This window comes from Acinonyx jubatus, chromosome D1, assembly GCF_027475565.1.
Source record: "Acinonyx jubatus isolate Ajub_Pintada_27869175 chromosome D1, VMU_Ajub_asm_v1.0, whole genome shotgun sequence".
Classification (NCBI taxonomy): Eukaryota; Metazoa; Chordata; class Mammalia; order Carnivora; family Felidae; genus Acinonyx; species Acinonyx jubatus.
Window position 1 is genome coordinate 95,561,189 of NC_069390.1, and position 26,277 is coordinate 95,587,465.

The 26,277-nt window shown below is 54.9% G+C and overlaps 1 protein-coding gene across 3 annotated transcripts in view; it reads right to left on the bottom strand.

Annotated features, from left to right (window-relative positions):
* The window catches only part of GRIK4 (glutamate ionotropic receptor kainate type subunit 4), a 428,197-nt gene extending 402,837 nt beyond the window's left edge, over positions 1–25,360 (bottom strand). For 2 of the 3 annotated variants that reach the window (XM_027036756.2, XM_027036754.2), the window contains exon 1: positions 25,182–25,359. The gene's annotated coding sequence lies outside the window, so the exon portion shown is untranslated. Of the gene's footprint in view, positions 1–25,181 lie in introns of all 3 variants that reach the window. The other variant, XM_027036757.2, reaches the window with a different exon arrangement.
* Between the last annotated feature and the right edge of the window lie 917 nt (positions 25,361–26,277).

The following is a 26,277-nucleotide window of genomic DNA, read 5'->3' on the forward strand; positions in this document are numbered from 1 at the left end:
GTGTGAATTCGACAGTCTGCCTTCTCTCTCCCCATCCAAGACCTCGATAAATATGTCACCCGGGACGGACCCAAGGATGACGCCCTTGGCACTAGAGACCTACAGAAAGGGCTCAGTTAACATTCGTCACACAAATATGAGCTCTTGCTAGGTCTACCCCCATCCTTAATCAATGCCCTGGGTCCGACTGTTCAGCCGGCTATGAATCCACCTGTCTGTACCGCAGGGGAGTTTATAGCCTTCCCTCCCTCCCTCCCTCCCTTCCTTCCTTCCTTCCTTCCTTCCTCCCTTCCTTCTTTCCTTCTCCTCCTCCTCCTCTTCCTCTTCCACCTTTTTTTTTTTTTTTTACAGCTTTCTATCTTATCCCTAAAGACACCATCAAGACATGGCTTAAGACCCTCTGAGATTAAGACACCCATGACTAAGATACTCAAAGGTGGTAAGCTTTTGAAAAAGAAAGGGAGGGGGCTTTGACCTGGCGTGTTCTTCCTGAACTGCTGCCAGCCCTGGTGAGTACCTCTCTTGTTTTCCCAGAGCTCCAAAACCATCTGCTTCACAGACTCTTTCAAAATATTGGCGGAAGAGGGCACCATACTTATTGTCTTATCATATTTTTTAGCCTACCTTTTCCTTCTTTGTGAAAACATTTGCCTGTCTGCAGACTTCCAGCACCTCTCACCCTCTCCACGATGTCTCAGCGCGATGCTTTCAGAACCGCCTTTACGATTTCCCACTGCTCCCCGGAGAATGAGTTTACCGTCACCTCTTGTTGGTCCTGGTTCCCAGTGCAACCCTGGCTTTGTCCCACCGAGGCATAAATGCAGCCAGGCGGCCAGCAGGAGCCCGCTGAGTTTACAAATACCCGATGCACATACAATCGTGCCTCCTACCGAAAAATTAACACCAGGCCCGCTGACTTGAAGGCTTCGTTTTCCGATCTTAAGGACGGCTCGTTATGCACGAGCAAGGGGTGAATAGGTGTGGCAATGCAAATGTGAGCATATGTGCAAGGGTGTGGATATAAAAACTCAGTATTCACTGAGCTCCTGCTGTAATAATAATAGTTAATATTTTATATCACTTCGCTCAGGTACTAAGTGCTTCATAGATTTAACACACTTAATCCTCACTACAGTCCTGTAGGTGAGTACTGCCATTATCCCCGCTTTGCAGCAAACAGAAGAAGCCTGCAGCTGTAAGCGGGGGAGAGAGCTCTCTTGGGATGGGCACCCAAGCAGCCCGGACTCAGACGCTGGGCTCTCAACGACGGCTGCCTCCCCCTAGGCATGATTACAGACATCGGCAAGACCCTATCCCAAGCCTTACACTTCATCTCCTCTAGACCTCAGCGTCTTTACATCTAGACCCCCACTATTCTGTGAACATGCCATTCACACCACTGCATGAACCACGTTTTATACCACTGTGCCCTCTGTTCACACCACCGGCTCTGCCTGGAACAGCCTTTCTCCTCTTGCCCACTCAGAAAACCCCTATTCATCCTTCGAAGCCTAGTTCAATACCGTCTTCTCTGTGAATCGTGTCCTAGGGTCCCCCTAGGTAGAATGATTTGTTCCCTCCCTCCTGGGCCTCCAGCAAGCTGTCTGTACTACGCTATGGCAAGCCCGTCTAGATCAGGCTTTATAAACAGTGGAAGATTCTGGAATGGGGATGTAAGAGCTGACAAAAGTAGCAAGGATAAGCCTGCAGGATGTCTGGGGCTTTCACTTACTAATTCATTCAATAAATATTTACTTGATACCTAGTGTATACCAGGCACTGACTGTTCCTTTTTTTTTTTAAATGTTTTATTTATTTTTGAGAGAGAGAGAGCGCAACTGGGGGGACAGAGAATCTGAAATGGGCTCTGTGCTGACAGCGGTAAGCCTGATGCGGGGCTTGAACTCACGAACTGCGAGATCATGACCTGAGCCGAGGTCAGACACTCAACCGACTGAGCCACGTAGGCGCCCCTGGCTGTTTTTGATGCTGGAGATAGAGCAGTGAATACAACACAGATATTCCTGCTTTCACGGAGCTTACATTCTAGCCAGGGGAAACAGACAATGAACAAAATAATTAAAATATACAGCATACTAGCAGATAGGAAGTGCTGTGGGGAGGAATACAGAAGGGAGGGAATAGAGAGCAGGAGGGACAGACAGGGATGTTTTCCCTTTGGATCGTAGTCCAAGACTCATTCTCAGCTGCCACTGGAAGGTGCCAACCAGAATGCCAACCAGCAGGTGTTCCTTTAAGAAGACCCTGAACTTGGACAGGGCTTCAGAGAAACTGCAGGGCCCCTCAGCTGCCTCCCTTCCACCTCTAGCGGTGGAGACAGGGAGTCAAACCACCCCACTCACCCAAGGAGGTAGATGCGGATGCGAAAGAACATCTGAGGGCACAGCCGGAAGGGACACGTGTCCACAGCGATCACATCTAACATGAACTGAGCGATGTCTATGCGCACGGGCACATGGTGCCCAACGCTTTCCATGGATTATTTCATCGAATCCTCACAGGTCTATACGGTGAGGGCTGCTGTTATTCCCCTTTAATGGAGGAGAAAACTGAGGACTGGAGAAATTAAACATCCTGACTAAGGTCTCTTGGAGTTTAAATGATGAGGAGGGGACTTAAACTCAGGTCTTTCCGATGCTGAGGCCACTATGCTGCCTCCCTAAGCCCCAGAAGTCATTAGTCTAGAGCTGTACCAGCTCCTGTTGTCTGGGTCACCCCCAAAACATGCCCAAGAGCAGAGACAAAGCACAGCACAGAGAGAGAGGGACTCTCCAAGCTGAGCCTTATTCCAAACGGGGAGCCTGGACAGTCCTGGGGGGAGGGCCGGCTCCCAGGCTGGGCGTTCAGTTTTGCAGTCAGAATGAGGGGGGCCTGGCTGAGGAAAGAGGCTCCAAAACCTGCAGGTAGGCCCCCACCAACGTCTCCCCTGACTCCTCAGGCCCGCCCAGTGCTGCTGATCCACACCCCAACCTTGCCCGCTTGGTAAGAGGGTTTCCCCACTGCCCCCCTTAGCAGCCAAGTCACAGCACAGACATGGTCGTCCAAATATGCCCTTGGCTGCCCCCATGGGGCTTCTCCCTCCTGCCAAACCTGGCTCCCCGGGGCTGCAGGGCTCCTGGTCACTGTTTCTTCTTTCCCCAAAAGAAGAAACCTGCACTCCTGACCGCATCTGCCCTTGGGGGTCACGCGCCCTCCCAGGCTGATCTCTTCACTCTCCCGGCCCTGGTCCCTGGCCCCTGGCCCACCACACCCCCTCCAAGCGGGGTCTCACTTCCGGGACTGGTCTGAAATCCATGCCCAATCGCTACATTAACCGTGACCCAGAGCCCCTCCTCCTCGCTCTGGTCCCCATCGAGGGACCAGGTCTCCCAGGTCCCTCCCTCTGGTTCTCTCCTGATGTGAACTAGAGCAAGCCCAAACCAGCTCACAAGACTAGGTGTGATACTTCTTCCCAACTCTGCCTTCAGCGACATCATCTTGGTGGTTTAACATGGACTGTGGCAAGACCGTTCCCCCCATACACGGGCGTTCACACCGTGACGAGAGCGTTCACACCACGGCGAGAGCGTTCACACCACGGCATTCGGTAAATACTACACATCGGGGCTTCCTCCAGAAGAGCTCCTTGTCAAACACTGACCAGCTCGCCAGCGGAAGTAAACTCTCCCAGGATGACCAACCGTTCCAGTTTGCCCAGGAACATCCCAGGTTTAGTCCCAGGTCCCAGGAAACCCCTCAGTTCTGGCAACTGAAGGCATCCTCAGCTCTTTACCTCTGCTGATCTTCCTCAGCCAGTAAACCGGGCTCAGGTCTCTCGGGCTGAGGAACCCCTGGAGGAACCTGCGCCCCTGCCTGAGGCCTTTCCTGGTCTCCCCTCTCCTCCCAGCCCGGCCGTGGTGAATGACTCCCAGCTGCCCCAAAAGAAGAGTCTGAGACAACAAATGTTGATGAGGATGTGGAGAAAAGGGAACCCTCGTGCACCGCTGGTGGGCATGCAAACTGGTGTAGCTGCGGAAAGCACGATGGAGGCTCCCCCAAAACATTAAAACGAGAGCTACCATATGATCCAGCAATCCCACTTTGGGGTATTCAGCCAAGGACGATGAAAACACGATGCTGGAGCCGTATCTGCACCCCAGTGTTCGCTGCAGGCTTATTCGCAACAGAAAAGACACGAAAACGGTGTAAGTGGAATATTACTCAGCTACGAAAAACAAGGAAATCCTGCCCTTTGCAACAACGCAGATCGAACGAGGGCATTATGCTAAGTGAAATAAGTCACACAGAAAAAGGCAGACACCCTATGATGTTGCTTATATGTGGAATCTAAAAAAAAATAAATAAATAAAGCCAAAAGCAAACATCCAAACGCCTAGAAAAAGAGATCAGACTTGCGGTCACCAGGGATGGGGAGCAGGGAGAGAGAGGGGGAATCGGAGGAAGGTGGTCAAAAGGTATAAACTTCCAATTATAAAATAAATAGAAGTCCTAGAGGGTGCCGTGTATGTGACAACTGTCATTAACACGGGTGTAAGCTACACAAGAAAGCCATTAAGAGAGCTGATCCTAAGTTCTCATCACAAGGAAGCAAATTCTTTCTCTTTTTCTTTTTTGCTTTCTCTTTTTATCTATCTACCAGCTGACGAATGCTACCTAAATTCATTGATCAATTCCACAATATACGTAAGTCGAACCATCATGCTGGACGCCTTAAACCTACATAGTAAGACACACACGTCAATTGTATCTCAGTAAAACTGGGGAGAAGAAAGCACCCTGTCCTGGATGGGGAAACCGCGGTGAGGAATCCTGTAGCTAATGAGCCTCGCGGTCCCATCTAGATGGTACCAAGTACTAGGAATGCTTTCTTTTTCACCCTGTGGAGTTTTGATACACATCTTTTCCGTGTTTGGGGAAACATGCTATTAAATAACGCTGGTGAGTGGATGCTGTATCAACTAACAGTCTTCAGTGTAAGGTCCGTGCAGTAAGCGAGTCTCCTCATCAGCAGGCAGACCCAGCCTGCAGCAGCTACAGGCATTCCCTTCTCATTTTTAGGGAATGTGAGTGTAAGGCCTCTCCATGATCAACAAAGATATTTCTCATTGATTTGGGAATCATAACGATAAGTTGACTTCTGACAAGACTGTATTTTGGTGAGATTTATCCGTGTATTTTTCAAAAAATACATTTTTGTAACCTTTGGCTAAAAAACTAAAAAAAGGTGGCACAAAAACAGACCAATGGAGCAGAACAGAGAACCCAGAAATGGACCCACACACGTATGGCCAACTAATCTTTGACAGAGCAGGAAAGAATATCCAATGGAATCAAGACAGTCTCTTCAGCAAGTGGTGCTGGGAAAACTGGACAGCGACATGCAGAAGAATGAACCCGGACCACTTTCTTAACACCAGACACAAAAATAAACTCAAAATGGATGAAAGACCTAAATGTAAGACAGGAAGCCATCAAAATCCTCGAGGAGAAAGCAGGCAAAAACCTCTTTGACCTCAGCCGCAGCAACTTCTTAACACATCTCCAGAGGCAAGGAAACCAAAACAAAAATGAACTATTGGGACCTCATCAAAATAAAAAGCTTCTGTACAGCAAAGGAAACAATCAGCAAAACTAAAAGGCAACCGATGGAATGGGAGAAGATATTTGCAAACGACATATCAGATAAAGAGTTAGTATCCAAAATCTATAAAGAACTTATCAAACTCAATGCCCAAAAACCAAATAATCCAGAGAAGAAACGGGCAAAAGACATGAATAGACACTTCTCCAAAGAAAACATCCATGTGGCCAACCAACACATGAAAAAATGCTCAACATCATTCAGCATCAGGGAAATACAAATCAAAACCACAATGAGATACCACCTCACACTTGTCAGAATGGCTAACATGAACAACTCAGGCAACAACAGATGTTGGCGAGGACGCGGAGAAAGAGGATCCCTTTTGCACTGCTGGTGGGAATGCAAGCTGGTGCAGCCACTCTGGAAAACAGTATGGAGGTTCCTCAAAAAATTAAATTAGAACTACCCTACGACCCAGCAATTGCACTACTAGGCATTTATCCACGGGATACAGGTGTGCTGTTTCGAAGGGACACATGCACCCCAATGTTTATAGCAGCACTATCAATAATAGCCAAAGTATGGAAAGAGCCCAAATGTCCGTCGATGGATGAATGAATAAAGAAAATGTGGTATATATAGACAATGGAGTATTACTTGGCAATCAAAAAGAATTAAACCTTGTCGTTTGCAACTATGTGGATGGAACTAGAGGGTATGATGCTAAGTGAAATTAGTCAGAGAAAGACAAATATCATATGACTTTACTCATATGAGGACTTTAAGATACAAAACAGATGAACATAAGGGAAGGGAAGCAAAAATGTAAAAACAGGGAGGGGGACAAAATATAAGAGATTCTTACATACGGAGAACAAACAGAGGGTTACTGGAGGGGTTGTGGGAGGGGGGATGGGCTAAATGGGTAAGGAGCACTAAAGAATCTGCTCCTGAAATCATTGTTGTACTATATGCTAACTAACTTGGATGTAAATTTTAAAAATGAATTAGGGGCGCCTGGGTGGCGCAGTCGGTTAAGCGTCCGACTTTAGCCAGGTCACGATCTCGCGGTCCGTGAGTTCAAGCCCCGCGTCAGGCTCTGGGCTGATGGCTCAGAGCCTGGAGCCTGTTTCCGATTCTGTGTCTCCCTCTCTCTCTGCCCCTCCCCCGTTCATGCTCTGTCTCTCTCTGTCCCAAAAATAAATAAAAAACGTTGAAAAAAAATTTAAAAATAAATAAATAAAAATGAATTAAATTTTAAACAATTTAAAATAAGAATCTGAGAATCATCTAAACACTTGACTTTTACCCACCACCCTTCACCCATACGCAGTCAACCCCTAGGTGTCCTGCCTCCTCCTTGCCGCCAAAGCCCCCGCTCCCCCTGCCTTAGTCAATACCTAGCTTTTGCACAGGGTCATTGCCAAACTAGGTTACTGCTCTCTATGCCTCTGGTCTGGGTCAAGTCCCACCCATCCTCCATACTGCAGCCAGAGTGGTTTTCTTTCTTTCTTTCTTCCTTCCTTCCTTTCATTCTTCCTTCCTTCCTTTCTTTCTTTTCTTTTTCTTTCTTTCTTTCTTCCTTCCTTCCTTCCTTCCTTCCTTCCTTCCTTCCTTTCATTCTTCCTTCCTTTCTTTTCTTTCTTCCTTCCTTCCTTTCCTTCTTCCTTCCTTTCTTTTCTTTCTTTCTTTCTCTCTCTCTCTCTTTCTTTCTTTCTAAGTTTATTTATTTACTTTGAGAGAGGGGGTGGGGGAGAACAGAAAAGGAGAGAGAATCCCAAGCAGTCTCCACACTGTCAGCATAGAGCCCAATGTGGGACTTGAATTCACAAACCGTGAGACCATGACCTGGTTAAGCTAGACGCTTAACCAACTAAACCACCCAGGTGCCCCTAGAGCAATTATTTCTAAAAGCAAATCTCATCTATCTATTCCTCTATTTAAGATTTCTCAGTGGCTCTCTGTAACTTTCAGGATAAAGTTTAAACTTTTTTAGCACACACACATAAGACCTTCCATAATCTGGCTCCGCAGGGAATACCCCAAGGTCACTGACCCAACCCTTGGCCCGACATCCTGGGGCCAGACAACAGGTATGAGACAGAGGGGTGCTGAAGGAACCAGCATCCCTGGATCAGTTGCCTGAGTTCCTATCTCTGGTCCTCTACCAAGGACATGTGGGATCTGAGCTCTGCCAACTCAGTGATTAAAGATGCTAACGGTGGGGCGCCTGGTGGCTCAGTCGGTTAAGCATCTGACTCTCGATTTTGGTTCCGGTCATGATCTCATTGTTTGTGGGCTGGAACCCCACCCCGGGCTCTGTGCTGAGAGCGTGGAGCCTGCTTGGGATTCTCTCTCTCCCTCTCTGCCCCTCCTCCATTCACACACTCTCTCTCAAAAGAAATATTTTTTTTAAAAAGATGCTAATAGTACCTGTATCTAGGATTGTCATAGGCGTGAACTAGGTAATCCAAGGAAAGCCCTTCGCCCCTGCCTGATGTTTAGTGGGTGCTCGGTTGTAATCACAATTAGCCCCTTGCCTTACTCTTGGCCACCTCTCTCCCCGGTCTCGCTCTGGCCCAGCCACCACACGTTGTTCCCTCTGCCCAGGATGCCTTTGCCCTTTCCTTTGCCAGACGAACTCCAACTGGTACTTTGAAATCCGCTCAAGCTGCAGTACAAGTATTGTTCCTTCTCCAGGAAGGCTTCCCTGTTGCCTATGTCTGATTCCAATGTCCTCCCTGTGTCCCCATGGCTCCCTGCCTTGGCCTCCGCCTAGACATCATGCCAAATTCTCAGGCAATTTGGGCCTGGTATAAAGTTGAACACAGGGCCTGCTATAAAGCTGATGCCCCCAAAATAATGAATGAACAAATGAATGAATGAACGAACGAATGAATAAACGAACGAGCAAAAGCAGGCCTCATCCTGTAAGTTTCCAGACCCCTTTTCTCTGTCTTCCAAAGAACATCTCAAAGCATCTAAATCCCCAAAGAAATGTACCAGGCCGACTCTGTCCTCACCTGGGTCTCCAGATACTTTAGAAAACTCCAGTTGGGGAATGAGTCATGCGAATCCACTTGGGAGAGACTAGTGGCTACAGGGAGGCCAAGGCTGGTACCAGAAAACAAAAAATGCTCATGATGAAGCCAGTGAAATGAAACCAAGGTTGGGGGGTGCAGGGGAGGAGTCCACGTTAGGGAAAGAAAAATGAGGACCAAGCAAGCAAACTGTTTAAGCAGTCTACTGAGACTCAGAAGGGAAGGACAGATTAAATCAAACCTCTGACAGGCAATCAATGGACATTCAATTAACAGTTACAAAATTACTCATTTATACGCAACATCTAAACAATACCCTTTCCCCCTCAGGGAAGATCTTGAGTCAATGCCTCCCAGTTGTTGGGACATTCCCCGATAGCCCAGCAGGGTCACTGTGCCCCTGCTCAGGTAGACCCCAATGGGACACACAGATCAAGAGACCCTGGGGTACAGGGTAGGCCTGGGCAGATGCAGAGAGCCAGGCCTGGGGCTGGGGCAAGGATGTTCAGAGCAGGTGGCCAGCTCACTTGAGGACTCGGGAGAAATAAGCCCAGACTCAAAGAGGCCAAAATCAGAATCAAGCAACCAGGCGAGTGGGCACAGGCCCTGGCTCAGCCTTTGGAAGTCCAGCTCCCTGAAAACCATGGCACTTCGGAGGCAACATACGTGCCAGGGGCACTGACATCCTTCTTCACGTTCAGGGCATCCAGACACAGGGCAGGACGGAGGCCTCCGTTTTGGGGTCAAGGGGAGAAAACGGAGGGCAGCCACTTCACGGGGACACCCCAAGGTCACTGACAAGACCCTGGGCATGACATCCTTGGGCCGGAACCTCGAGGCAACAGGGTGCTGAAGGAGCCAGTCAGAGCCCAGTTCTAACTGTGACCTTGGGGAGGCCTGTCACAGCTCGGGGCCTCAGTTTCCTGCTGCAGGAAGAGGGGATCATACGGGTGCCCACCTCAAGGCCGGGTGAGAGCTGGACAGCAGGCGTACAGTGGTGACGCCCAGTGTCCGACCACTATTTTGGGCAACATTATGGAGCAAGTGCATGGTGGGGGCAGGGAGGGCTAGAAGAGGAAGATGCCCTTCCTCCTTCCATTGTTCCCAACAGGTACATGCTGAAAGCTGTCTCGAGTACTACCTACCCACACAAATCCCAAGACCCCTCCCATTTTCTAAGCCCTCCAGAAGCCCAGCTTGAAGCAAAGCAATTTCTTGAGGAAAGTGTGAGTGCGGTCTCCAAATATCGGAAGGCCCGGCACCTCCCTTCTGCTCACGCGGCCCCGTTTTCCCTCTTGATCTATGACGAGCCAGGTCTCATCATTCCCGTTTTATAGATGAAGGAAACCAAGTCACAAAGAGGTTAAATGGCTTGCTCAGGGGGCACCTGGGTGGCTCAGTCAGTTAAGCGCCCGACTTTGGCTCAGGTCATGATCTTATGGTTTGTGGGTTCAAGCCCCACATCGGGCTCTGTGCTGACAGCTCAGAGCCTGGAGCCTGCTTTGGAGTCTCTGTCTCCTCTCTCCCTCTGCCCCTCCCCCGCTCACACTCTCTCGCTCAAAAATAAACATTAAATAAATAATATATAAATATTAAATAATTTATTAAATATCAATCAATCAATCAATCAATGGCTTGCTCAAAGTCACAGAGTAGCAGGCCTTGTCTTTCTTAAATTATACTCTTGCCAGCCCACGCTGCTCCTGAGACGCAAGCAGGACCGATGAATTACAGGGGTTAGAGGTGCGGTCTACTGCAGGGGAGAGGGGAGAGGGGTCTAACGATCAGAGCTGTCCTCACCCCCAAAATGCTCTCCAGCTCCGAGTCCTCGCAACACCCCAGGGCCCTCTCTCCCTCTTCCTATACTCTGACACCGTGGAGCCTACGGTCTGTCCCTCGGTTTGTCTGAGAAACTCCTTAGGTCCCTGCCCTGCCTGGCAGAAACCAGCCTGCTGCCCCAACTCCGGCGCCAAAGGCAGAGGTGCCCACCGATCGCGGGCATGGGTCACCGCAGGAAGTGACTTTCCCAAGTACGCATTTTAAGCACAGATAACTGAAATAGATACCTGGGAGGTATCCACCCAGCCCGGAGGGTGGCACTGCCGCCATTGACAAATGCTCTCTGACAAACGTTAACATGCAGATTAACGACTCCCCGAACCAGACCAGGAGTGGAGAGCTGCCCCCAGTAACGGTCCCTCCCATCCCCTAGCCAGTAAGGAACCGCAGGAGCTAGGTCCCCCTGTCACTCTGCTCCATGAAATATCCTTCTCTGCATCCTCTTCCCACAGGCCATCGACCAATTCATTTGCTCACCATTATTTTTAAAACTCAAATTTTATTAGCAGTGGAGCATGAGTAATAAATACTAATACACTGTTTGCACTTGAATTAGCCCTGCATGTCCTGGGACCACAGGGCCATTCGTCAAAGCCAGACTTCCCCCTCCCACCCACACTTTGTGGTTGGGACACAGGCCCTTCCAAGGTCACAGACTCTCGGGCACCAAGCAAGAAGAGGAAGGTGCTCTGAGGACTCACCCTTGGGGCTCCCCGATTCCTAAGCAGGGCACCAAGCTGCCTGGAAGGAAGGGCAGCTATGGTAGGGCTGTTCTGCCGGACGAACTGGATCCCAGGATCCCAGCTCTCCCGCTTACCAGTCAAGTGACACAGTGCAAGCACGCCTGCGAAACCACCCGGAACTTCCGTTTCCTCATCTGTGAAATGGGTCAGTAACACTCACCTCCTGGGGTTGCTGGGAGCATCAAATGGAGAAGCTGGATACGAGAGCACCCAAAAGCAAGCACGCCCGTAGTGGAGATGGTGGCCGAGGGGAGGACACGTGGGAGGAAGGCTTCCCTCTACCAAGAAGTGTAGGATACGGGTACCACCCCCACCCGCTTCCATGGAAGGATAAATGATGGCCAGACCCTTTCCTGGTCCCCTCCCCACTCCCTGCAGGGGTCTTACACATTCACTATCGAGGCATATTTGTGGAACACTGTTATGCCACAGAACACACACCTGTGTGCAGCTGCCAGGAATTCATTGTTGAGCAAAAAAGGATGCGGTCACTGGCGCCCAGGCTGGGCTTTCGACCCCTGCCTCTAGCAGCTGTTTCGGGGGCTCATACTCAGCTGGAAGGAGTCACAGACAAGGGCAGCCTTCCGGCACAGGCAGGCACAGCAACCAGGCTCCCGAAGAAGCAGCTCTGGAACCCTGCTCCCTTCTTGGGCGCGCTATGGTCTCACCTCTTTCAACAAACATGCGGCGAGATGCCAGGCACTAGGTTGGGGTCTGGGGCACAGAAGTGGCCAGGACAGCCCAATCCAATCTCTGGTTCCCCAGAGGTCACGGCCCAGTCAAGGAGACTCCAAAGGGAAGGAGTGCTGGAGGCTATGGAGCACACAAGACGGACCTCGTTCAGGCTGGAGAAGGCAGCAGGAAAGGGCTGCCTGGAAGAGGAATCCATATACAGGAGTGAAGCAAGAGAAGGAAAGGAGGTGGAGGAAGGGGTTCCAAGCAGGGTAGACAGCATGTGCAAACATCCTGGGGCAGAGAGCCAAGGCTACACTGGGCAGCTAGAGTGAGCACTGCAGATGGGTAAGTAGATGGAATCCCCAAGACAGACTCAAAGGAAGGGTCCTCAAACTCCCTGCCCTCAGTCAGCCTCCAGTCAAATGGGGGTAACAGGATCAGTGTCCTAGAGATAGACTTCAGACAAAGTAAATCATAAACAACCAGAACTTGCTGAATGTATTTACTCTATTCACAGTGTATATGTCCTTGCTGAGGGCCGGGATGTGACGGGAAAGGGCTGAAAGGGGTTAAATCAGGGCAGGCGCCCCAGAGGAGGTGAGCAGGCTCATCTGGTAAAGAAGCTGTCTGCCCTCCGGCACCCTGAATGAAGCCACCAGGCCCTCTTCTTCACCATCTGATTGGAAACCTTGGACAACAATGAGGCTTTATCCGTTTTGCCAGTTGCATATAAACACGAACACAATGCCACCTCTCTCCCGGCAGACAAGGCCACACGTCAGGGTGGCTTAGTCTGAGTTTGGCTGACTTACTTAGCCAAATAATACAGGCAACAAAAGCACCTGACTTCCCATCTTCCCCCCAGCCCCCAGCCCACTGGAAGATGCCAGCGTGTGCCTTGGCTTCTCCTGAGCAGGAAGGTGTCTCTGAAGATGCAAATACATTAGGAAGAGCGGCTCCCTCCTCCTTCTACGACTGCTGGGAGAAATACTGCGTTCCCCCTCTCTCACCTGGCAGGGATCCACCCCAGAGGGCTCCACGCCGCCCCCTCCCCACCGCGACCCCGGAGACCCTCGCACTGAGCTCAGCACGGCTCGCTCCTCTCCAGACAAACGCGCTCCTTCTGGCTCCTGCTTCCCACTGACTCGCATTCTAGAGGCGTCTCCAGATTGGGACCAGCACGGCAACAGTGGCCGCTCCGCACATTCCACCACAAGCTGCCGGGCCCAGCAGGAGCCTGGCACAGTCGGATTTGCGACGACAGCACAGGCCAGGAGTCTCGCCCCCGGTTAGCGGAGGAGGCGGTCAGGGCAACGCTTCCGTCCTTCACACTCTGCCGAGAACGCCGGCCCTGGAGTCACGCCTGACCTGGGCCCCCCTCCGCCACGGGCTGGCTGGGTGACACGGGGCAATTTATGTCACCTCTCCGAGCCTCAGTTTCCCCACTTGCAAAATGGGGTTTGTTGTAAGGGATCAAATGAGAAAATGCACAGGACAGGGGCGGCACCCTGCCTAAAATGTGTTCAACAAATATCACCTTCTATTTCTATTAATGCCATTCCAGGCCTCCTCTTCAAGCGACCAGACTTTAGCCATTATAACCACTTTTAAAAACTTTTAAAACAGAAGTATATGGCTCGTATACTTGGCTCAGTTGGTGAAGCGTCCGACTTCGGCTCAGGTCGTGATCTCATGGTTTGTGAGTTCGAGCCCCGCATCAGGCTCTGTGCTGACAGCTGGGAGCCTGGAGCCTGCTTCAGATTCTGTGTCTCCCTCTTTCTCTGCCCCTCCCCCACTCACACTCTGTGTCTCTCTCTCTCTCTCTCTCAAAAATAAACATTTAAAATAAAACAAAATAAGACAGAAGTATAATGTATGTACAGAAAAGTGCACATACTTTTCAGTGAATGTGAATTTCCCATATGATCAGTTCTCACATCAAGACACGGAGCAGGTCTCAGTCTCTGGAGGCAGCCCCCCACCCCCTTGCAAGGGTAACTACTATCCTGACTTCCATTACCGAAGATTGCCTTGCCGGTTCTTGAATCTTATATAAATAAAGTCACACAGTATGTACTGAAAGCACCTTATGATTTAAGATGCCCGTTCACAGATGCTACCTGATTTGTTCTTCCCCAAGCCCTAGGAAAAGAGGCTCTTTATTGTCACCATTTTGTTGCTGAGCAGAGGCTTCGGATATGGTAACTGAGATGACTAAGGCTACACAGTAAATAGAGACAGGGACCCATGCTGCCAGGAAGTCCCCTCTTCTAAGAAGCTTCTGTGGATCGCTCCGAGGAGAGTCGTCGGCCTGTCCTGCTCTGTGCGTTTCAACCCGGACCCTGGATCTCAACGCACAGCTAACCTGGGCACGTACCCGACAGGCCCATGGGTACTGCCCGCCGTGGGTCCGTGTGATGCCTCTCCCCGCCTCTTCTCCCCACGTCTCTTGGGATGACAACTCCCAGAGAGGAGGGCCTGCATCTGTGGTTCATTCGGCACCCTGTCCAGGATGGATGGCTAGAAGCTGGGGAGGGCCCCGGCCAGGGAGGGGCGGGGCAGTGGAGCAGGGCACTGGCTCCCCTGGCTTGAAAGGAGGCTCCCCGTGAGTCGGAGGGGGCGCGAGACAAGAGCAAACCAGGGGTCAGGGGAACCCCGATTCTGCAAGCCGAGTGACCTTGGGCAAAGTCACCTCCCCTCTGCGAGCAGTTCCCTCAACTGTAAAACGAGATGGTCGGCCTAAATCTCCCTTGATCCCTAAACCCCCTGCAGTGGCTACAAGTCACCCCAGGCCCGGCCCCAGACCCCTCTCAGCCCACGACCACCCATCAGCAGAAATGGGCACAGGAGGAAACCAGGCTGACACGGCTGACCATGGCCAGCAGCAGGTGGCCGGAGCCACTGAGCCCGTTTCCACATGTAGCTCCTGATCACGCCCCAGAATCCAGGGGGTGGGAGGTCAAGCAGGACCTCCTCTCTTCCCCTACATCCTGGGTCCCTCTTCCTAGCCACGCCCCGCCCTGCCCACCGCCCTCCGACACAGCTAACTCCACGTGCAAGTGAACAAAGTTCAGGGCACACACGGTCCCAGCTCACCCTGCGTGTCTGGAGGAGCATCCACGGGGCTCAGGCCTCTGCTCCCCGAGCCACCCCTCTGATCTCAAGTCAGAGCCCCTCACCCATGCATGGGCCACCTCTGTTCTCACTAGACACACCTGTCCAGGCCCCCCAGCCCTTCGTGCCAGGCTCGGCTGGGTTGAAGGACGGCATGAAGTGCTCAGGGCCAAGGTCCAGGAAGACCCACGGTTGATCTTTTTTTTTTTTTTTTTTTTAACGCTTATTTATTTTTGAAAGACAGATGGACAGAGTGTGAGAAGGGGAGGGGCAGAGAGAGAGGGAGACACAGAATCCGAAGCAGGCTCCAGGCTCTGAGCTGTCAGCACAGAGCCTGACATGGGGCTCGAACTCACAAACCGCGAGATCATGACCTGAGCCAAAGTTAGACGCCCAACCAACTGAGCCATCCCAGCACCCCCCCCACCCCCCCGCCATGCACAGTTGCTGTTTGTACTGGTTCTGTTCGTTATGGGTCATGCTAACCCCGCAATGCAAGGAGAAAATGTATTTTGAGATCCTCACAACTAAACAAGTCTGAGTTGAAGCAGCCCATCCAAGCTTTCCAGAACTAACGCTCATCACTAGCTTAGGGATGCCACATCCACGGCCTCTGCAGACAAGGGGCTCACAAAAGCAGCCGACCATTCTGCAAATATTTATTGAGCACCTACTATATGGTGGGACTGTCCTAGTTATTGGGGATGCAATGCTGAGAAACAGACCCAGGCCCTGGGCCAGAGGAGTTCGTGTCATAGAACAGACAGACCATGACCCCTGCTGACCTCCTGGAGGCATCAGAGTGTGGCCTGACCCTCCCCTAACAGAGCTGCTCCAATGGAAGTCCCTCCTCTGCGGGGACTGGAGGGCTGAACAGAGACACCTACTGGCTCCTTGGAGAAGCACAGGCCACCGTGGAGAAGCCATGGATGCGGAAAAAGGGCAGTGCTGTGGTTCAGCTGCATGACCCAAGGCAAGCAAGTAACTCGGGCTCCTGGAGCACCCCTTCTCTCCTGGGTCAGATGGAGCTAATAACCCCTACAGTGCCCAGCCGGGGCTCCAGTGATGACACAGGACAATGGACACAACAAGACACAACAAGATAAGCAGCGGTTATCGGCTTAGGAACATGGGACAAAGGGAGGCTCCGTCCCAGCTCCCGAGGCCCCAGGTCAAGTATCCCCCTCGGCTAACCCCCTCTCCAAAGAGGAGCAGAGGGTCAGAGGGACGGCCGGCCAGCCGCCTGCCTGGCCAACCTCATGCTGATGGAAATGCACTTTCTCAGCCGACTCTCCACTATCCACACAGCCCGGTGGCCTTGTTACTTCCAATCTGCACCCCACCTGGCAGATCGCATGTTCCAGCCTATTTACTTTGGACTCTGGCAGGACTCTCACTTTTCAAAGGAGAATGGGACGGTGCTATTTTAGCTCAAACTGGCGAGCTTTCTCCACCTAGTTGCCCACTCTGTACTACTAGATTTGGGTCATCTGAACTTTTTGGCCCTTTCGGGGACGGGGCGGGGTATCTGCAACACCACCTAGCCTCGTAGGAGCTCAAAGGAGCAGGGGGCCACCTCGGTCCTCAGCCACCTGCCCCCAGGACACGAGGCCCAGTGTAGCATCGGACAGATTCAGAAGGGGTCTGTGCACGTGTCACACAAGGGCCCGGTCCTGGGGCATGCCCGGTCAGTGCCACTCTGTGGCCGTGCCCGGCACACCAGAGGCGCTCAGGAGACGATCACTGGGAATGGATGTGTGGCAACTACCCACAGAGCCCTGTGGCCAAAGGTCAGGCACCTACCCGCCCAGGCATCCTGGCCTTAGACATCTCTCTGAGCTTCACCAAGCCATCTGATCTTCCCAGGAAGGGGACTCCGTGTGGGGAAAAGAGTCTTGGAAAGCAACCCAGTGAGGAAGAGACTGAATGCTGGCTTTGCTTCTTGCTCATGAGGTATCTTCACAGCCCGAGGACTGGAACAGGAAGAAGGGTAGAGGTACCTTCTGGGGTTCCCAGGAGGGGTGCAGAACAAGGACCCATGGGAAGTAGATTTGGCTCAGTATCAGGTAAAACCTTCTGGTATTTTTTGAAGAAAATCACTAGCATTTCCTGAGCACCTTCTGTATGCCAGACTGCATGCTGGGTGTTCTCACATGTCCCCTCGTTTCCAGCTGCCGCACAAGTGGTCAAGAGCATGGCCCTGACAGCCAAATTTATACCACTCGCTAGTATATCACCTTGAGCAAGCTATAGGATCTCTCTGGGCCTCAGTTTACTCACAGGGTTGGTTGTTGGTAGGTCAACTTAGCACACGTAAAGCATCTAGAACATAATAAGTGCTCAGTAATGTCAGCTTTCAGAAGACGGGGAGGAACAGGAGGAACAGGAGGAAAAGGAGGCAGCCGAGGCTGGATAACTAGCCAGCGGACGTTCCGTCTGCAGATGAGAGGACAGCATCAGGTAGGATGCTGAACAAATGATCAGGTTCCTTCCAGGAACAAGGCTCTATTTTTCATTACCCTGGGTTTCAGTTTTCCGAGCAGGAAAATAGGCATTTCTGGACCAATGCTGCTTGATTCTGTGCAATAGTCTCAACCTTGGGCAGAGCAGGTGCGCCCAAGGACCACTGCCTCCACTATTTGCACGGAGCACAGGTGACCTTCAGAAGGCACTGGGTGTGCAGACAGAGCCCTGAGCGGGGGACGGGAGTCCTGGAATCTGATCCAACCTCTCCACCAAATTAACACTGGTTTTCAGCTAGTTACTGAAATTCGGAGAGTCTGGGACGATACTCCCTAGGTGCCCCATCTACCTCTGAGAGAGATCCTTGGGGCAGGGGCAGAAATCACCAAGAAGAACACTGGAAGCCTTTGACTATGGGATCCCCACCAGGAAGTTGCACTGGCAGCTTCCGCATAAGGGCTGATTGTCTGACAGGAGCCCAGGAGCAGAGAGCAGCTGGGGAGAAGCTCCACAACCACCCCCAGGAAATGACTCCCCAGGGGTCTTCTGGCCCTCCCTCTAGTCTTCTCCGCCTCTGAGAGAGGTAGCTGCCTCCAGAAAGAGACGCCCAAATTCCCACCCTGTCTCGATCTTGCCGGGGACGTTCTTCTATCATGATCTGACGAACTAAACTAGGCTAGGGGAGATGCTGGAAAGATCACCAAGCTCAAGTGTGACAGGGGTGCTCCATCAGATTTCTTCCAGAGACACCCCATCACGTCTCTGAGAGTCCAAGACCCCAGCGAGACCTCCCTCCTGATGATGCAGGTAGCCACGCCAGCCAGCTGGGCCCCAGGGCCCTAAAGGGGATGGTTGGTAAACTGATGCTGGTTGGTGTGGGCAGGGTGGGGCGGCTGTGACCTCGAGGAGCCAAGGGTCACCCGAGCTCCATCAACACTCAAACTTCTCATCTCGACGAGAGAGTCTCGTCAATGGTTCATGGAGCTGCCCTGGTCTGGCTTCCACCCCAGGCCCTCCTCGCCCGGATGGAAGAGACTGACACAGGATTCAGGGCCCACTCAGGAGCTCTGATGAGGGTGGTCTTTAACCGATTCCCCCACATTGCCCGTGACCTCTCGCTTGGGGGTCAAAGAAATCAGGCCAAGGAAAGACAAGCAAAGCACCAGAGCATAGGGAAGATTTATGCCCCTCCAAGCTGGCCTCCTTGCCTACAAGATGGGGGACAAGACAGTGAAGCAGCCACAGGGGGACTCCAGGAGGTCAGGGGAAACCCAGTACATGTGTCACATACACGTGCATGCACCCACACAGGCACAAAGAGATTTCTGACACCTAGTTTGAAATCAGACCACCTGAGGGGCACCTGGCTGGCTCCTTTGGTAAAACATGCAACTGTTGATCTCAGGGTCGTGAGTTTGAGCCCCATGTTGGGGGTAAAGTTTACTTAATAAAAAAAAAAAAAACAAAAAAACACACCTTTTTTTTTTTTTTTTTAAATCACACCGTCTGGGTACAAATTCCAACTCTGCTACTTACTAGCTAGGGGACTTTGGGCTAATTAATCATCTACACTGAATCTCAGCCTCCTCACCTATAAAATGGGTATAACAGTACCCTAAATAGTACCTAAAATAATAACAGAACCATAAAGAGTATCTTCAAGGTTAAAGTTCTTAAGAGGATGAACTAAGATATGGAAAGCGCTTTGTATTGTGCTTGATATATAATAGGCATTTGAAAAGCACTAGCTATTATTACACTTTGTCCCTACTACTCGAACCTTCTGCTAGAGACAAAAACACAGGCCATATCTCTGCCCCCAAGGAGTTCACAATCTAAGAGCCTTCGAGAATTAAGATCATTCCCCTGGTTGGTGCCAATCCAATTTGGTTTGGATGCCAAGATGGGACCAAATGGTTTACTGATGTCGCTCATTGCCTCCCCTCCCGCTCCTGTATGGAGGGCCACAGAGCCCCCCAGAAAGGACGCAGGCCGGGGAGCCTGGAGCCCTGGGCTGACACCCCAGCTCCGTCACTACCCACCTTATAACTTGGACCAAGTGACTTCACCAAAAACAAGTCCCAAAGGGCCATGCCCCATCTCCCATCCCGTCACCAGCCTCGCCAGGGACGTGATTCCGTGGCGGCTCGTGAGCCGAGCCGGGCTATGAGAAACTCTGTAAAGATGGAAACGTAACCATACTTGTAACAGCCACGACCGCAACCCTTCGCTGGCCTTCGGGGCACCTGCTGGGCTGCTCCTAGGCTCCTTCGCTCCCGCCCAACGGCGCGCCGCTGCAGCTGCAAAGGCCCGGATTTGAATCCCGTGCCATCGGGGCCAGGCGTGGCCGACCACTGTACCACACAGCCTCTGGCGCAGGGAAAAGGGTGTCTCGGAAAGACCGAGAGCAGCAGAGAGCTGCCCCCAAAAGGTGAGGGCAGCACTGTCCACTCCCGAGACCCCGTCTCCCTGCTCAGGAGCCTCCGGGCTGGAGAACAGCAAGTACCCCGGCCGCCCCGACAGGTGCCGCCATCCTCCACGGCTTCTTAAAATCTTTCTTTTTCATTAAGTGTCCCTTGTAGGCAGCCTCTCACTTTCGCATCTTAGCCTCCTCTGGGCTATTGATTTCTCATTCTATTAAATCCTCCTCTTTAACTCTGGCCCTTAAACGCCCATTCTCAACTTGTGTTTACTCCGCAGCCGCTCTCCCAGACCGCCGGCTGTGCCCCCCCCCCCACCTCCATCCTGGGAGTCGTGCCCCCTCCACCTCCCCCCGTCCAGAGAGCCAGCAGAGGATGATCATCAGGAGTCAGGCGCTCCGTGACATCAGGTGTGTTATGTGCCCGAGATCGCAAAGAGTAAACTGAGGCAGCCGGGGGAGCCCCGGCACACCCCACTCCTGGAAGCCCAAGGCCCACACGGCCCGCCTCCCCTCTCCTCACCCACCGCGTTCCACCAGGAATTTCTCTCTGGAACCAATACTTGTGAAACAGGACTTGGGGCCACTTAATAAGACAAATACTCATGTAGCACCTGCCCAGTGCCAGGCACTGGGGACACACTCCTGTGAGCGATGCTCAGAGCGAAGCTGGGCTCGGGCCCCCCCGGGGGTGACACACACAGGAGTCATTTCCCGCACAGCAGCCTGGTGCCAGGTCGGAGGCGCCCGCCTCGCACAAGGCTGCTCAGAGTCCCCAGGCCACCCAGGCTCCATCCCCAAATGCTCCCGCCCGCCTGCCTCACAGCATGTCTGGGAACACACTCGTCAGCTCTCCCTCAGGCCGGCTTCCCCTTCTGGCTTCCCTATTTCTGATGCGGCATCACCATCCTCCGGGGCTGTAAATCTCAAAGTTCTCGGCGACACTTGCCCCTCCCTCATCTGCTGTTCCCAATCTGTCCGTGCGTTCTGCTGTAGTTTGGAAACGCCACTCAGATGCACCCTCCTCCCACCACCTCCCCCCCCCCCCCCCCCGGAGCCCTCAGACCCCTGATGGGGCCCTCACTCCTCCGCCCAGGGTTCCTCTGCGAACCCGATGCACCAACCTGAACCTTTTCCTTCCGGCTCTCAAGGCTGGTTACCTCTGAGTCAGTTCTGCCCTGCCCCTGCCCAGCCAGGCCCCTTCTTCCCCGGCCCTCAGGACATCCCCGGCCCCCACTCTGCCTGGGCAGCCCGCCTTGCCCACCGAGTCCTTCCTCCTCCTCACCGAGCTCCAGCCCCATGCGGCCGCCAGCTACCACGGTGGCCCGAGCACGGCCACACAGCCCTCATGTGTGTCCTCCTGTGCTCTCCACCCAAACCCCAGACCTGCTTCGCCGGGCCCTGCCTATCGGAGGTGTGTAAATGACAGAAGCGTTGAGCTGTCCGAAGAAAACCTGTGTCGAATCTTTTCACAAAGAGCCGCCCCCTCCCAGTTTGAGGCCCAGGGAGAGGGGAAGGGAGTGGTGGGGTTCTGGAGCGCTCCCTGAGCTACGACGTGGCTCCGATGGGCGCCCCTCCCCCATCTGTAGAACTGGAGGTGCTCACGTGTAACTCACCAGGAGCTGGGGCGACTCCGTGAAATGAGCAGAGCGTGCGGTCAATACAGTGTTCAAACTGATTCCCTCCATCCTTCCCACGAGTCACCTCGCCCGGTACCGTGGCATAAACTGTTTTCTCATGGTGGACGTGTTAAACGTAAGGCATACCCTGCTTTCTGTAACCGAACGTTCCAACCAACCAACAACTACTTCTGACGTTCCTACTCTAAGCAAGGGGCCAATCTATGCGTGTTGAATGACCGCGCACGCTCGGTGAGGAATCAGGGACCGAAAAGGCACGAGGCAAAGGCCTGGCTCCTCAAGGGACTTGCCTTCTGGGTGGGCGACAGAGACGGATAAGCAGCAGTAGCAGGCAGGAGCTGGGAGCGAAACCAGCGCGGCAAGAGGGCAGCGTTAAGAGGAGCCCAGCTGCAGGTGCTCTCAGCATTATATGGGTGAGGCCAGTGAGGCTCAGAGAGGTTAAGCAATTTGTTCAAGGTCACTCAGAGAGTGACACCAGGAACCTGGGGGGTGGGGCGGGGCACTGAGACTCCCCGAGACGTGGTCACATGTTACAAGCACCATCTTTCGTAGGAAAGGGGGTGTGGCAGCAGGTGCTGGGAAGCGGAGCCTGTAGGCTGCCCAGGGAGGAGGCTGTGTTAGCATAACCCAGGGGTGAGCTGCTAGCCCCAAGCGGGACAGTGGCAGTGGGCAAGGAAAGGTCAGGCTGGGCACCGCTGTCTAGAACCGAGGGCCAAGAGGGTGAGGCGCAGAGGAGTGGAGTGGGGGAGGCAGAAGGACACAGAACCAAGGGGTCCGAGGTGTCCAGACCAGTGCCTGTGAGGAGCAGGAACTCTCTGCAGGAGGGCGTCAAGAGGAAGAGCTTGCCTGGGGTGGGGATGGCCGGACATCCGGGGTGCTGGAGCAGCCAGGCGAGGGGCTGAGGGTGCAGCACCAAGAATCAGCCAGATCCGAGACCTGGGGCGGAAGTGGGGACGAACGACCGGCCCACCCCACGGGGAGGAGAGAATGTCGAGCAGACAGCGGAGAACGTAAAGATGAACCGAAGCATGGGCTGGGGGGAGAGAGGGCTGAAGAGCAGAGACAAGTTGCGGCACAAGAGCACCGGGCCGGGAGTCCGGCGGCCTCGGGAGTGGCTGCAGGGCGTCGGACAGGTCATCTGACCTCTCCGAGCCTCGGTTTCTGGGGGCTCAACGATACCTCCTTGAGGGTGACAGTACAGATGAAATGCTTGTAGGGCCCTAGTAGAGATCAGATGAAGCATTTGGAAACCCGTGGCACTCGTTCCACGCATAAGGGATTCGTACTACGCAGAAGTAACAGAAGGTGCTTTCTTCCCACACGCTCACTGCCACTGCCCCCCCACCCCAGCCACACAACCGCCACTTCCTACTTGCTGCTCCTCTTGCTTTCCAGCAAGCTTTACCCTCCCTCACCCAGGACAGGTCTTCCCGCCCTTCTCCCTTCCTTCCATCTCTTTCCAGGAGCCCCTGCGGCCCAGCGGCTGGGACCTCTTCTCCAGGGTCCCCACTTTTCTCCCACTCCACCAAAGTTCCCTCCCTCTCCATCCCCGGGGAAAAGCAGACTGGAAAGCCAGACCAAGATGCAGACCCAGTGTCTACGAAGAACTTTTGGTGCTGGAGAAAATGTCAGCCAATGATCAAGACGCCTGGGGGGGTGGGGGGTGGGGAGGGGGAAAACAAAGAGAAACCAGAATGTCCTCCCCAGGACCCCTCTGCTGCACCCCACCTCTTCCCCACCCAGCACTGCCAAGAGCTCCGGGGACCAGCGTGGCCTCTGGTCTCCGGTGGCAGGCCCACAGGAGGACTGCGGGACGGAGCTGGCCACGCAGGCAGGAAGCTGGTGGGCAAGCCCGGGCCATGGCTCCCCGCAGAAGGTTCGTTCCGAAAGAAATGAACAAAATACGGAAAATTAAACAAACCCAGACACTGTAATGTGTGCATATTAGATTAACTCTCCAAAGGGTCGCGACCTTGAGGAACACATCCAGCCAGTGTGGAAAATAATAAACCTGATTAATGATGAGACATGGGCTGCAGCTTCAGCAAATACAACCAGCCTGATGATGCCCGGTGGAGTTCCTGGGGCTTCCGTCCCAGGTGGGAGCGGAACACGGCTGACCTCTCCAGACCCCTCGCCCCGATCACACGAGCACAGACACTCAGGGAGCAAAGTGGGACCAGCTCTCTCAGCTGCCCACTGCCGGCCCAGACCGCCTCTATCCCAGGGGACAGCCTGCTGTTTGCAGATGCTCCGGGAAGTGTCCCCGTCACCCAGGTGACCATAGGGAGCTTAAGTGAAGGTACTTCTCTTTGTTCCTGGCAGGACTCCGTACTCCTGGCCAGTCCCAGGACCACTTGGTCTGGTCTCGAAGGGCCCCAGCCGTGCCCAGAGCTCCCCTCCTCTTTCCAGACAACCCAGGCCCTTGGGAGACATGCCCAGGAGAGCCACTGGAGGGAGGCAGGGAGGTGGCACCTCGTGGCATCACCAGACAACAGCACCAGGAGGAAGATGGCAGCATAAAGTAGAGGTGCCAAGAGCCGTGCAGCCAAAGGTCCAGCGGGGGAGAAGCTCCGGCCGCAGTGCCCCACCACTGCCAGGCAGGCAGGCCCCAGGGCCCTGGCCCAGCCCCCCACCGCGGCCTCCCCCTCCCAGGCCGGCTGGCCAACTCTCCCCGGGCTCCAGCTCCTCCTCTCTCACTTTCTTCAGCTCAAGGGAGCCAGGGAAAGACACAGGTGCTCTCAGTGCCTTGAAACCCCTGTCCCAGCTGTCGCAAGCCGGCCCTCCACCCTGGCCAGGTCTGAGCAGCTCACCGCTCTGCCAGTCCTCACTGGAGAGAATCTCAATCAGCTCCCCTCCCCCCCTCCTCCTCCAGCCCCCTCCCCCATCACACGCCCAAATGCAGGTCTCCAGAGTTTCTCCCTCACTTCCCACTCGGGTGAACTAGGGTGAGATGGGTGGGAGCCTCATTAGTCCAGGGAAAAGAGGGTCATTCCTGATAGGACGCCGGTCCCCCGAAGCGAGCCGGCGTGTCGGGTGGGGGTGTGGTGGTGGCCGGAGTCCAGCGCAGGGGCAGGGGGCAGCGGAGGCAGATGGCAGCGAGGAAAGGGGGAGGGGGGGCCCGTGGGCTCCGGGGCTGCGCTGGGATGGGGCAGTGAAGCTGGGGTCGGGAGGGAAGCGGGGGTGACGAGGGCTGGGGGAGCGCGCCGGTGGCGGGCAGGGGCGGGCAGCCCTGCAGGGGGGCAGACGCTGGGCTGGGAGTTGCACAGGGGAAGGGGAGGACCAGAGCGGGAGCACCGCGAGCCCGGAGGAGGGCTGCGGAGGGAGGGAAACGGGGATGGAGACTGGAGGAACTACGGAGCGGAGCGATGGGGGGTCCAGAGCCCGGGAGACGCAGGGATCCGAGCGCAGGGGACCGGCGGGCTGAAGGCGGGAGAGGGGAGGCAGGGCGCCGGGGAGACGGTGGGGGCGGGGGGCAGGGAAGGGTGCGGGGCAGCGGCCCCGGGGGGACGGAGAGGCGGAGACGTCAGAAGTAGGGGGGACGGGCGCGGGAGGGGGCGCGCGCGGGGCCCGCGCGGCCGGGACGCGGGGGGCAGCGCAAGGGGCAGGCTGGGGGGACGCCGCGGAGGGCCCTGCCCTTACCTGGGCGGCTCCGCACTCCGGGGGTTGAGCTGGGGCCGGGCCGCCGGGCTGTTGTTTTCCGGTTTTCCCTGCTTCCGCAGCAGCCGCGGCGGCCCCAGCGCGATCCGCCGGCAGCTGAAGGCAGTCTGTGTCCGGCCGCGAGCGAGCGGGGAGCGGGCAGCGCGGGAGGAGCGCGGCCGAGGCGCGGGGCGCCGCCCGGCGGCCAGCGCCGGAACTGCGGCGGCCCGCGCACGCCGGCCGGGGGGGCGCCCCTTCGGGGCCCGGCGGCCGGGCGGCCCGCACGCCCCGGGCGCCCGCTCCGAGCCTCGCCCGGCGCGCCCCAAAGCCGAGGCGCAGGAGGAGCGGGCGGCCGCGGGCAAACTTGCCGCCGCCCCGGGGGGGCGGGGGGAGACCGAGGCCGAGCGGGAGGCGCGGGGCTCGGGCGCGAGGGGCGCGCGCGGCCGGGCGGCCGCGGGACGGGGGAGCGGGCGCTGCGGTGTAGCGACCTCGAGGGCGGAACCCCGGCGCGGCCCGCGCCCTGCACCGCCCGGCGCGAGGGGGGCAGCCCGCTCCGGCCCCCGGAGTTAGGGCCCGGCCGGCTTCGGCGGGCGAAGGGCGCCCCCTGGTGGGGCGCGTGGGAAGCGCACGGGGGCCGAGCGTGCCCGGGGGCCGGAGACTGCGGCCCCGCGGCGGCGAAGATGGAGAGCGGGAGGTTTCGCTTGCGGAGGCAGAAGAGCGAATGGTAACCAGGGGGCTGGAGAGACAGGCACAGCGTGCGTCTAGGAGTTCCCGGGCGCTGCTTTCTGAGTACAAGCGTCTGGGGAGGAGCCGTCTCCTCGGGTTACGGATGAGGACCCCGAGGTTGGGAGAGGCGCACGGTCCAGCCCGGAGCGCGGGGCCCCAAGTGAGCAAGGGAGAGAGGGGCGGGGACCGGGAGGGCAACCCAACTGTCTGACACGCGGGCGGTGCGCGTTTTACTACGGCGCGGCTGCCCTCAGGAGGAGGCTGGGGACCGGGGCCCCGATCCCGAGGAAGGAGGCCCGAGGCCACGTGACCTCCTCAAACGTTATTCCTCTTTTCCACCCCGCACGTCGGCCTTGGGGAGGAGACAAGCGAA